The sequence below is a fragment of the Giraffa tippelskirchi genome, chromosome X, assembly GCF_054371585.1.
Source record: "Giraffa tippelskirchi isolate mGirTip1 chromosome X, T2T-mGirTip1v1.2.pri, whole genome shotgun sequence".
In the NCBI taxonomy this organism is placed as follows: Eukaryota; Metazoa; Chordata; class Mammalia; order Artiodactyla; family Giraffidae; genus Giraffa; species Giraffa tippelskirchi.
The window spans coordinates 39526301-39538423 of NC_137289.1; the positions used below are offsets into that span (position 1 = coordinate 39526301).

Sequence of the window (12123 nt, forward strand, 5' to 3'; positions counted from 1 at the left end):
AGGACGACGTCAGGGATCAGTGAGAGGAGGCGTCCGTTCCTAGAGAGGACGACCTCAGGGATCAGTGAGAGGCGGCGTCCAGTCCTAGAGAGGAAAGACGTCTGTGATCAGTTAGAGGCGGCGTCCTGTCCTAGAGAGGACAACGTCAGGGATCAGTGAGAGGCGGCGTCCAGTCCTAGAGAGGAGAGACGTCTGGGATCACTGAGAGGCGTCGTCCGGTCCTAGAGAGGATGACGTCACGGATCAGTGAGAGGTGGCGTCCAGTCCTAGAGAGGAAAGACGTCTGGGATAAGTGAGAGGCGGCGTCCAGTCCTAGAGAGGAAAGACGTCTGGGATCAGTGAGAGGCGGCGTCCAGTCCTAGAGAGGAAAGACGTCTGGGATCAGTGAGAGGGGGCGCCCGCTCCTAGAGAGGAAAGACGTGTGGGATCAGTGAGAGGGGGCGTCCAGTCCTAGAGAGGATGACGTCACGGATCAGTGAGAGGCGGCGTCCAGTCCTAGAGAGGAAAGACGTCTGGGATCAGTGAGAGGCGGCGTCCAGTCCTAGAGAAGAAAGACGTCTGGGATCAGTGAGAGGCGGCGTCCCGTCCTAGAGAGGACGACGTCAGGGATCAGTGAGAGGCAACGTCACTTCCTAGAGAGGAAGACCGGAGGGATAAGTGAGAGGCAGCGTCACCGCCTAGAGAGGAAGACGTTAGGGATGACTGACAGGCTGCAACAGGTCCTAGAGACAAAAGATATCACGGAAAGTCGTCAAGGAGCCATGAGAGGCAGTGTCCGGTCCTAGAGAGGACGACCTCAGATCAGTAAGAGGCAGCGACAGGTCCTAGAGAGGAAAGACGTCACGGATCAGTGAGAGGCGGCGACAGGTCCTAGAGAGGAAAGACGTCTGGGATCAGTGAGAGGCGGCGTCCGCTCCTAGAGAGGATGACGTCACGGATCAGTGAGAGGCGGCGTCCAGTCGTAGAGAGGAAAGACGTCTGGGATCAGTGAGAGGCGGCGTCTGGTCCTAGAGAGGAAAGACGTCTGGCATCAGTGAGAAGCGGCATCATGTCCTAGAGAGGAATACGTCAGGGATGAGTAAGAGGCGGCGTCAGGTCCTAGAGAGGAAGACGTGAGGGACCAGTGAGAGGCGGTATCATGTCCTAGAGAGGAAAGATATCATGGAGCGCTGAGAGGCGGAGTCCGGTCCTAGACAGGACGACCTCTGGGATCAGTGAGAGGCGGCGTCAGGTCCTAGAGAGGACAACGTCAGGGATCAGTGAGAGGCGGCGTCCATTCCTAGAGAGGAAAGACGTCTGGGATCAGTGAGAGGCGGCGTCCAGTCCTAGAGAGGAATGACGTCTGTGATCAGTGAGAGGCGGCGTCCTGTCCTAGAGAGGACAACGTCAGGGATCAGTGAGAGGCGGCGTTCAGTCCTAGAGAGGAAAGACGTCTGGGATCAGTGAGAGGCGGCGTCCAGTCCTAGAGAGGAAAGACGTCTGGGATCAGTGCGAGGTGGCGTCACGTCCTAGAGAGGAAAGATGTCACGGATATGTGAGATGCGGCATCACGTTTTAGAGAGGAATGACATCAGGGATCAGTGAGAGGCGGCGTCACGTTCTAGAGAGGACGACCTCAGGGATCAGTGAGAGGCGGCGTCATGTCCTAGAGAGGAAAAATAGCACGGAGATGTGAGAGGCGGTGTCACGTTCTAGAGAGGAACAACGTCAGGGATCAGTGAGAGGCGGCCTCAAGTCCTAGAGAGGAAGACCTCAAAGACCAATGAGAGGCGGCGACAGGTCCTAGACAGGAGAGATGTCACTGAAAGACGTCACAGAGCCGTCAGAGGCGGTGTCCAATACTGGAGAGGAAATACGTCAGGGCTCAGTGACAAGCGGTGTCCAGTCCTAGGGAGGAAATACGCTACGGAGCCATAAGAGGCGGCGACCGGGCCTGGAGAGGAAAGACTGGAGTCGTGAGAGGTGCTGTCACATCCTAGATAGGAAAGACGTCTGGGATCAGTGAGAGGTGGCGTCACGTCCTAGAGAGGACGACGTCCAGTCCTAGAGAGGACAGACGTCTGGGATCAGTGAGAGGTGGCGTCCGGTCCTAGAGAGGACGACCTCAGGGATCAGTGAGAGGCGGCGTCAGGGCCTAGAAAGGAAAGATATCACGGAGCGCTGAGATGCGGCGTCACGTTTTAGAGTGGAACGACGTCAGGGATCACTGAGAGGCGGCATCACTTCCTAGAGAGGAAAGACGTCAGAAATCAGTGAGAGGCGGCATCCGGTCCTAGGGAGGAAACACGCTACGGAGCCATAAGAGGCGGTGTCCCGTCCTGGAGAGGAAAGACTGGAGCAGTGAGAGGCGGTGTCACATCCTAGAGAGGACGACGTCAGGGATCAGTGAGAGGCGGCGTCCCGTCCTAGAGAGGACGACCTCAGGGATCAGTGAGAGGGGGCGTCATGTCCTAGAGAGGAATACGTCAGGGATCAGTGAGAGGCGGCATCCCGTCCTAGAGAGGACGACCTCCTGGATCAGTGAGAGGCGGCGTCATGTCCTAGAGAGGAAAGATAGCACGGAGATGTGAGAGGCGGTGTCACGTTCTAGAGAGGAACGATGTCAGGGATCAGTGAGAGGTGGCCTCAGGTCCTAGAGAGGAATACCTCAGGGATCAGTGAGAGGCGGCGTCAGGTCCTAGAGAGGAAGACGTGAGGGACCACTGAGAGGCGGCATCATGTCCTAGAGATGAAAGATTTCATGGAGCTCTGAGAGGCGGAGTCTGGTCCTAGAGAGGACGACCTCTGGGATCAGTGAGAGGCGGCGTCAGGTCCTAGAGAGGAAAGATAACACGGAGATGTGAGAGGCGGTGTCACGTTCTAGAAAGGAACGATGTCAGGGATCAGTGAGAGGCGGCCTCAAGTCCTAGAGAGGAAGACCTCAAGGACCAGTGAGAGGCGGCGACAGGTCCTAGACAGGAGAGACGTCACGGAAAGACGTCACAGAGCCGTCAGAGGCGGTGTCCAATACTGGAGAGGAAAGACGTCAGGGATCAGTGAGAAGCGGCACGACTTCCTAGAGAGGAAAGACGTCAGGAATCAGTGAGAGGCGGTGTCCGGTCCTAGGGAGGAAATACGCTACGGAGCCATAAGAGGCGGCGACCCGGCCTGGAGAGGAAGACCTCAGGGATCAGTGAGAAGCGGCATCATGTCCTAGAGAGGAATACGTCAGGGATGAGTAAGTGGCGGCCTCAGGTCCTAGAGAGCAATACGACAGCGATCAGTGAGAGGCGGCCCCACGTCCTAGAGAGGAAGACGTCAGGGACCAGTGAGAGGTGGCGTCAGGTCCTAGAGACGACGACCTCAGGTATCAGTGAGAGGCGGCGTCAGGTCCTAGAGAGGAAAGATATCACGGAGCTGTGAGAGGCGGCGTCCGGTCCTAGAGAGGAAAGATATCACGGATATGTGAGAGGCGGTGTCACATTTTAGAGAGGATCGACGTCAGGGATCATTGAAAGGTGGGCACGGGTACTAGAGAGGAAAAGCATCACGGAGCCGTGAGAGGCCGTGTCACATCCTAGAGAGGACGACGTCAGGGATCAGTGAGAGGAGGCGTCCGTTCCTAGAGAGGACGACCTCAGGGATCAGTGAGAGGCGGCGTCCAGTCCTAGAGAGGAAAGACGTCTGTGATCAGTTAGAGGCGGCGTCCTGTCCTAGAGAGGACAACGTCAGGGATCAGTGAGAGGCGGCGTCCAGTCCTAGAGAGGAGAGACGTCTGGGATCACTGAGAGGCGTCGTCCGGTCCTAGAGAGGATGACGTCACGGATCAGTGAGAGGTGGCGTCCAGTCCTAGAGAGGAAAGACGTCTGGGATAAGTGAGAGGCGGCGTCCAGTCCTAGAGAGGAAAGACGTCTGGGATCAGTGAGAGGCGGCGTCCAGTCCTAGAGAGGAAAGACGTCTGGGATCAGTGAGAGGGGGCGCCCGCTCCTAGAGAGGAAAGACGTGTGGGATCAGTGAGAGGGGGCGTCCAGTCCTAGAGAGGATGACGTCACGGATCAGTGAGAGGCGGCGTCCAGTCCTAGAGAGGAAAGACGTCTGGGATCAGTGAGAGGCGGCGTCCAGTCCTAGAGAAGAAAGACGTCTGGGATCAGTGAGAGGCGGCGTCCCGTCCTAGAGAGGACGACGTCAGGGATCAGTGAGAGGCAACGTCACTTCCTAGAGAGGAAGACCGGAGGGATAAGTGAGAGGCAGCGTCACCGCCTAGAGAGGAAGACGTTAGGGATGACTGACAGGCTGCAACAGGTCCTAGAGACAAAAGATATCACGGAAAGTCGTCAAGGAGCCATGAGAGGCAGTGTCCGGTCCTAGAGAGGACGACCTCAGATCAGTAAGAGGCAGCGACAGGTCCTAGAGAGGAAAGACGTCACGGATCAGTGAGAGGCGGCGACAGGTCCTAGAGAGGAAAGACGTCTGGGATCAGTGAGAGGCGGCGTCCGCTCCTAGAGAGGATGACGTCACGGATCAGTGAGAGGCGGCGTCCAGTCGTAGAGAGGAAAGACGTCTGGGATCAGTGAGAGGCGGCGTCTGGTCCTAGAGAGGAAAGACGTCTGGCATCAGTGAGAAGCGGCATCATGTCCTAGAGAGGAATACGTCAGGGATGAGTAAGAGGCGGCGTCAGGTCCTAGAGAGGAAGACGTGAGGGACCAGTGAGAGGCGGTATCATGTCCTAGAGAGGAAAGATATCATGGAGCGCTGAGAGGCGGAGTCCGGTCCTAGACAGGACGACCTCTGGGATCAGTGAGAGGCGGCGTCAGGTCCTAGAGAGGACAACGTCAGGGATCAGTGAGAGGCGGCGTCCATTCCTAGAGAGGAAAGACGTCTGGGATCAGTGAGAGGCGGCGTCCAGTCCTAGAGAGGAATGACGTCTGTGATCAGTGAGAGGCGGCGTCCTGTCCTAGAGAGGACAACGTCAGGGATCAGTGAGAGGCGGCGTTCAGTCCTAGAGAGGAAAGACGTCTGGGATCAGTGAGAGGCGGCGTCCAGTCCTAGAGAGGAAAGACGTCTGGGATCAGTGCGAGGTGGCGTCACGTCCTAGAGAGGAAAGATGTCACGGATATGTGAGATGCGGCATCACGTTTTAGAGAGGAATGACATCAGGGATCAGTGAGAGGCGGCGTCACGTTCTAGAGAGGACGACCTCAGGGATCAGTGAGAGGCGGCGTCATGTCCTAGAGAGGAAAAATAGCACGGAGATGTGAGAGGCGGTGTCACGTTCTAGAGAGGAACAACGTCAGGGATCAGTGAGAGGCGGCCTCAAGTCCTAGAGAGGAAGACCTCAAGGACCAATGAGAGGCGGCGACAGGTCCTAGACAGGAGAGACGTCACTGAAAGACGTCACAGAGCCGTCAGAGGCGGTGTCCAATACTGGAGAGGAAATACGTCAGGGCTCAGTGACAAGCGGTGTCCAGTCCTAGGGAGGAAATACGCTACGGAGCCATAAGAGGCGGCGACCGGGCCTGGAGAGGAAAGACTGGAGTCGTGAGAGGTGCTGTCACATCCTAGATAGGAAAGACGTCTGGGATCAGTGAGAGGTGGCGTCACGTCCTAGAGAGGACGACGTCCAGTCCTAGAGAGGACAGACGTCTGGGATCAGTGAGAGGTGGCGTCCGGTCCTAGAGAGGACGACCTCAGGGATCAGTGAGAGGCGGCGTCAGGGCCTAGAAAGGAAAGATATCACGGAGCGCTGAGATGCGGCGTCACGTTTTAGAGTGGAACGACGTCAGGGATCACTGAGAGGCGGCATCACTTCCTAGAGAGGAAAGACGTCAGAAATCAGTGAGAGGCGGCATCCGGTCCTAGGGAGGAAACACGCTACGGAGCCATAAGAGGCGGTGTCCCGTCCTGGAGAGGAAAGACTGGAGCAGTGAGAGGCGGTGTCACATCCTAGAGAGGACGACGTCAGGGATCAGTGAGAGGCGGCGTCCCGTCCTAGAGAGGACGACCTCAGGGATCAGTGAGAGGGGGCGTCATGTCCTAGAGAGGAATACGTCAGGGATCAGTGAGAGGCGGCATCCCGTCCTAGAGAGGACGACCTCCTGGATCAGTGAGAGGCGGCGTCATGTCCTAGAGAGGAAAGATAGCACGGAGATGTGAGAGGCGGTGTCACGTTCTAGAGAGGAACGATGTCAGGGATCAGTGAGAGGTGGCCTCAGGTCCTAGAGAGGAATACCTCAGGGATCAGTGAGAGGCGGCGTCAGGTCCTAGAGAGGAAGACGTGAGGGACCACTGAGAGGCGGCATCATGTCCTAGAGATGAAAGATTTCATGGAGCTCTGAGAGGCGGAGTCTGGTCCTAGAGAGGACGACCTCTGGGATCAGTGAGAGGCGGCGTCAGGTCCTAGAGAGGAAAGATAACACGGAGATGTGAGAGGCGGTGTCACGTTCTAGAAAGGAACGATGTCAGGGATCAGTGAGAGGCGGCCTCAAGTCCTAGAGAGGAAGACCTCAAGGACCAGTGAGAGGCGGCGACAGGTCCTAGACAGGAGAGACGTCACGGAAAGACGTCACAGAGCCGTCAGAGGCGGTGTCCAATACTGGAGAGGAAAGACGTCAGGGATCAGTGAGAAGCGGCACGACTTCCTAGAGAGGAAAGACGTCAGGAATCAGTGAGAGGCGGTGTCCGGTCCTAGGGAGGAAATACGCTACGGAGCCATAAGAGGCGGCGACCCGGCCTGGAGAGGAAGACCTCAGGGATCAGTGAGAAGCGGCATCATGTCCTAGAGAGGAATACGTCAGGGATGAGTAAGTGGCGGCCTCAGGTCCTAGAGAGCAATACGACAGCGATCAGTGAGAGGCGGCCCCACGTCCTAGAGAGGAAGACGTCAGGGACCAGTGAGAGGCGGCGTCAGGTCCTAGAGAGGAAAGATATCACGGAGCTGTGAGAGGCGGCGTCCGGTCCTAGAGAGGAAAGATATCACGGATATGTGAGAGGCGGTGTCACATTTTAGAGAGGATCGACGTCAGGGATCATTGAAAGGTGGGCACGGGTACTAGAGAGGAAAAGCATCACGGAGCCGTGAGAGGCCGTGTCACATCCTAGAGAGGACGACGTCAGGGATCAGTGAGAGGAGGCGTCCGTTCCTAGAGAGGACGACCTCAGGGATCAGTGAGAGGCGGCGTCCAGTCCTAGAGAGGAAAGACGTCTGTGATCAGTTAGAGGCGGCGTCCTGTCCTAGAGAGGACAACGTCAGGGATCAGTGAGAGGCGGCGTCCAGTCCTAGAGAGGAGAGACGTCTGGGATCACTGAGAGGCGTCGTCCGGTCCTAGAGAGGATGACGTCACGGATCAGTGAGAGGTGGCGTCCAGTCCTAGAGAGGAAAGACGTCTGGGATAAGTGAGAGGCGGCGTCCAGTCCTAGAGAGGAAAGACGTCTGGGATCAGTGAGAGGCGGCGTCCAGTCCTAGAGAGGAAAGACGTCTGGGATCAGTGAGAGGGGGCGCCCGCTCCTAGAGAGGAAAGACGTGTGGGATCAGTGAGAGGGGGCGTCCAGTCCTAGAGAGGATGACGTCACGGATCAGTGAGAGGCGGCGTCCAGTCCTAGAGAGGAAAGACGTCTGGGATCAGTGAGAGGCGGCGTCCAGTCCTAGAGAAGAAAGACGTCTGGGATCAGTGAGAGGCGGCGTCCCGTCCTAGAGAGGACGACGTCAGGGATCAGTGAGAGGCAACGTCACTTCCTAGAGAGGAAGACCGGAGGGATAAGTGAGAGGCAGCGTCACCGCCTAGAGAGGAAGACGTTAGGGATGACTGACAGGCTGCAACAGGTCCTAGAGACAAAAGATATCACGGAAAGTCGTCAAGGAGCCATGAGAGGCAGTGTCCGGTCCTAGAGAGGACGACCTCAGATCAGTAAGAGGCAGCGACAGGTCCTAGAGAGGAAAGACGTCACGGATCAGTGAGAGGCGGCGACAGGTCCTAGAGAGGAAAGACGTCTGGGATCAGTGAGAGGCGGCGTCCGCTCCTAGAGAGGATGACGTCACGGATCAGTGAGAGGCGGCGTCCAGTCGTAGAGAGGAAAGACGTCTGGGATCAGTGAGAGGCGGCGTCTGGTCCTAGAGAGGAAAGACGTCTGGCATCAGTGAGAAGCGGCATCATGTCCTAGAGAGGAATACGTCAGGGATGAGTAAGAGGCGGCGTCAGGTCCTAGAGAGGAAGACGTGAGGGACCAGTGAGAGGCGGTATCATGTCCTAGAGAGGAAAGATATCATGGAGCTCTGAGAGGCGGAGTCCAGTCCTAGAGAGGACGACCTCTGGGATCAGTGAGAGGCGGCGTCAGGTCCTAGAGAGGACAACGTCAGGGATCAGTGAGAGGCGGCGTCCATTCCTAGAGAGGAAAGACGTCTGGGATCAGTGAGAGCCGGCGTCCAGTCCTAGAGAGGAATGACGTCTGTGATCAGTGAGAGGCGGCGTCCTGTCCTAGAGAGGAATACGTCAGGGATGAGTAAGTGGCGGCCTCAGGTCCTAGAGAGCAATACGACAGCGATCAGTGAGAGGCGGCCCCACGTCCTAGAGAGGAAGACGTCAGGGACCAGTGAGAGGTGGCGTCAGGTCCTAGAGAGGACGACCTCAGGTATCAGTGAGAGGCGGCGTCAGGTCCTAGAGAGGAAAGATAGCACGGAGCTGTGAGAGGCGGCGTCCGGTCCTAGAGAGGAAAGATATCACGGATATGTGAGAGGCGGTGTCACGTTTTAGAGAGGATCGACGTCAGGGATCATTGAAAGGTGGGCACGGGTACTAGAGAGGAAAAGCATCACGGAGCCGTGAGAGGCAGTGTCACATCCTAGAGAGGACGACGTCAGGGATCAGTGAGAGGAGGCGTCCGTTCCTAGAGAGGACGACCTCAGGGATCAGTGAGAGGCGGCGTCCGGTCCTAGAGAGGATGACGTCACGGATCAGTGAGAGGTGGCGTCCAGTCCTAGAGAGGAAAGACGTCTGGGATAAGTGAGAGGCGGCGTCCAGTCCTAGAGAGGAAAGACGTCTGGGATCAGTGAGAGGGGGCGTCCGCTCCTAGAGAGGAAAGACGTGTGGGATCAGTGAGAGGCGGCGTCCAGTCCTAGAGAGGATGACGTCACGAATCAGTGAGAGGCGGCGTCCAGTCCTAGAGAGGAAAGACGTCTGGGATCAGTGAGAGGCGGCGTCCAGTCCTAGAGAGGAAAGACGTCTGGGATCAGTGGGAGGCGGCGTCCAGTCCTAGAGAGGAAAGACGTCTGGGATCAGTGAGAGGCGGCGTCCAATCCTAGAGAGGACGACGTCAGGGATCAGTGAGAGGCAACGTCACTTCCTAGAGAGGAAGACCGGAGGGATAAGTGAGAGGCAGCGTCACCGCCTAGAGAGGAAGACGTTAGGGATGACTGACAGGCTGCAACAGGTCCTAGAGACAAAAGATATCACGGAAAGTCGTCAAGGAGCCATGAGAGGCAGTGTCCGGTCCTAGAGGGGACGACCTCAGATCAGTAAGAGGCAGCGACAGGTCCTAGAGAGGAAAGACGTCACGGATCAGTGAGAGGCGGCGACAGGTCCTAGAGAGGAAAGACGTCTGGGATCAGTGAGAGGCGGCGTCCGCTCCTAGAGAGGATGACGTCACGGATCAGTGAGAGGCGGCGTCCAGTCCTAGAGAGGAAAGACGTCTGGGATCAGTGAGAGGCGGCGTCTGGTCCTAGAGAGGAAAGACGTCTGGGATCAGTGAGAAGCGGCATCATGTCCTAGAGAGGAATACGTCAGGGATGAGTAAGAGGCGCCGTCAGGTCCTAGGGAGGAAGACGTGAGGGACCAGTGAGAGGCGGCATCATGTCCTAGAGAGGAAAGATATCATGGAGCTCTGAGAGGCGGAGTCCAGTCCTAGAGAGGACGACCTCTGGGATCAGTGAGAGGCGGCGTCAGGTCCTACAGAGGACAACGTCTGGGATCAGTGAGAGGCGGCGTCCAGTCCTAGAGAGGAAAGACGTCTGGGATCAGTGAGAGGTGGCGTCCAGTCCTAGAGAGGAATGAGGTCTGTGATCAGTTAGAGGCGGCGTCCTGTCCTAGAGAGGACAACGTCAGGGATCAGTGAGAGGCGGCGTCCAGTCCTAGAGAGGAAAGACGTCTGGGATCAGTGAGAGGTGGCGTCCGTTCCTAGAGAGGAAAGACGCCACGAAGCCGTCAGAGGTGGTGTCAAGGTCCTAGAAAGGGTTAGGGTTAGGGGTTAGGGGTTGGGTTAGGGTTTGCGGTTAGGGTTAGGGTTCAGTACCCACCTTGAGGTCAGGGTGCAGGCTCACGGCGTCCTCTCCCCTCAGCGGGGCAAGAGGCTAGTGTGCCAGTCTCAGCCACCTGCCCTGAAGACCGAGGAGCAGTCCAAGCACGAGCTGATGGACAAGGACAAGGAGGAGCAGCTGTTTCTCTTCACATAGCTCGCGGGGCTCCTTCTGGCTGAACAGAATCATAGACGGAGGCATGGGGAGCAGAGGCGGAGCCTGCACGCCAGCACTGGACCCCCGCCCTCGCCCCTCGTCCCCCATGCTTTGCCTTCAGACTCACCTTAAATAAAAGCTGTGTTGCTCAGGTACCTCCAGGCCTGTCTCGGGAGGCAGGCACGGTAACAAAATGTCAGTCTCCCCTCATTTGTCACTTAAACCAGCAAATGATAAGGGGTAGAGGAAGAGATGGTTGGATGGCCTCACCGACTGAATGGACGTGAGTTTTTAGCAAACTCCGAGAGATAGTGAAGGGACAGGGAAGGCTGGTGTGCTGCAGTCCATGGGGTCGCAGAGAGTCAGACATGACTCAGTGACTGAACAACAATGATAAGGGATGAGCCCATTTGGATGTCCTGTCAGTCAGCTGCTGAGACAGACGTCCTGCGGTGACTGGGGTGGGATCAATTGCAGTTCTGCACAAGGTGAGGTGGGAGATCAACTGCATGTTAACCTGAGGTGACAGGTAAAAACTCCAGTGTAAACCGAAGTGATGTGTGTGATCCACCCTGGGATCTTCTTCAGCTCCACCCAACACTGATGCGTTGTAGGATGACTCCTAGCTGCCAAGGAGCTCAAGTGTGGGAACAAGCACTGTTACACTTGAGGTGAGATGTAGGCTCAGACTCAGGCTCTCTGAGACGTAATTGTGAAGTTCATCCATTTTTCTACCTGAGGGATGTAGAGGATCATCTCTAGGTGGAACTGAGTGGAGGTGTGGGGTCAGCTCAACACAGAGGGTGAGGTGTGGCCTCAGCCCCGAAATCCAGGGAGGTGAGGTGTGGGTCACTGCCAGCTCCACCAAGGGTTTAGGTGTGGGTCAGCCCCCAACTCCTCCATGGGGTGAGGTGAGGGGTCAGCCCCCAACTACACATGGGGTGTTGTTTGAGGTCAGCCCCAGCTGCACCATGGGGTTTGGAGTGGCTTCACCCCCAGCTCCACTTGGGGTGAGAAGTGGGTTCAGCCCCAGCTCCACAGTGGGGCGAGATGTGGGATCAGCCCCAGGTCCACCTTGAGGTGAGATGTGGGGTCAGATCCAACTCCACCTGGGGTGAGTTGTGGGTCAGTGCTTGCTCCACAGTAGGGTGAGGTATGTCGTCAGCCCTAACACGTGTGGGATGAGGGGTGGGGTCAGGCCCATTTCCATTGTGGTGTGAGCTGTGGGATCAGCCCCAACTCCACGTGGGGTGAGGTATGGGTTCAGCCCCAGCTCCACCATGGGGTGAGGTGTGGCGTCAGCCCAACTGTTCTGTGGGGTGAAGTCTGGGGTCAGCCCCTAACTCCACCATGGGGTGAGATTGAGGTCAGCTCCAGCTCCACGTGGGGTGAGGTGTCGGTTCACACAACCCCACGAGGGGTGAGGTGTGGGGTCAGCACCAACTGTATGTGTGGTGAGGTGTGGGGTCAGTCTCAACTCCACATGGGGTGAGTTGTGTGGTGAGCACCAGCTCCACCATGGGGTGAGCTGTGCCGTCAGCCCCTGCTCCACCATCTGGTGAGATGTGTGGTCAGCCAAAACGCCACCGTAGGGTGTGGTATGGAGTAAGATCCATCTCCACTGTGGGGTGAGGTGTGTGGTCAGCCCCAGGTCCACAGAGGGGTGAGGTCTGGGGTCTACCCCAAACTCCTCCATTGTGTGA

The 12123-nt window shown here is 57.2% G+C and overlaps 1 long non-coding RNA gene across 1 annotated transcript; it reads left to right on the forward strand.

Annotated features, from left to right (window-relative positions):
- The first annotated feature begins 6572 nt into the window (after positions 1–6572).
- LOC145536805 (uncharacterized) lies at positions 6573–10614 on the forward strand. Its single transcript, XR_014076020.1, has 2 exons — positions 6573–6779; positions 10307–10614. It is a non-coding gene; the product is annotated as an uncharacterized LOC145536805 (long non-coding RNA).
- The last annotated feature ends 1509 nt before the right edge of the window (positions 10615–12123 follow it).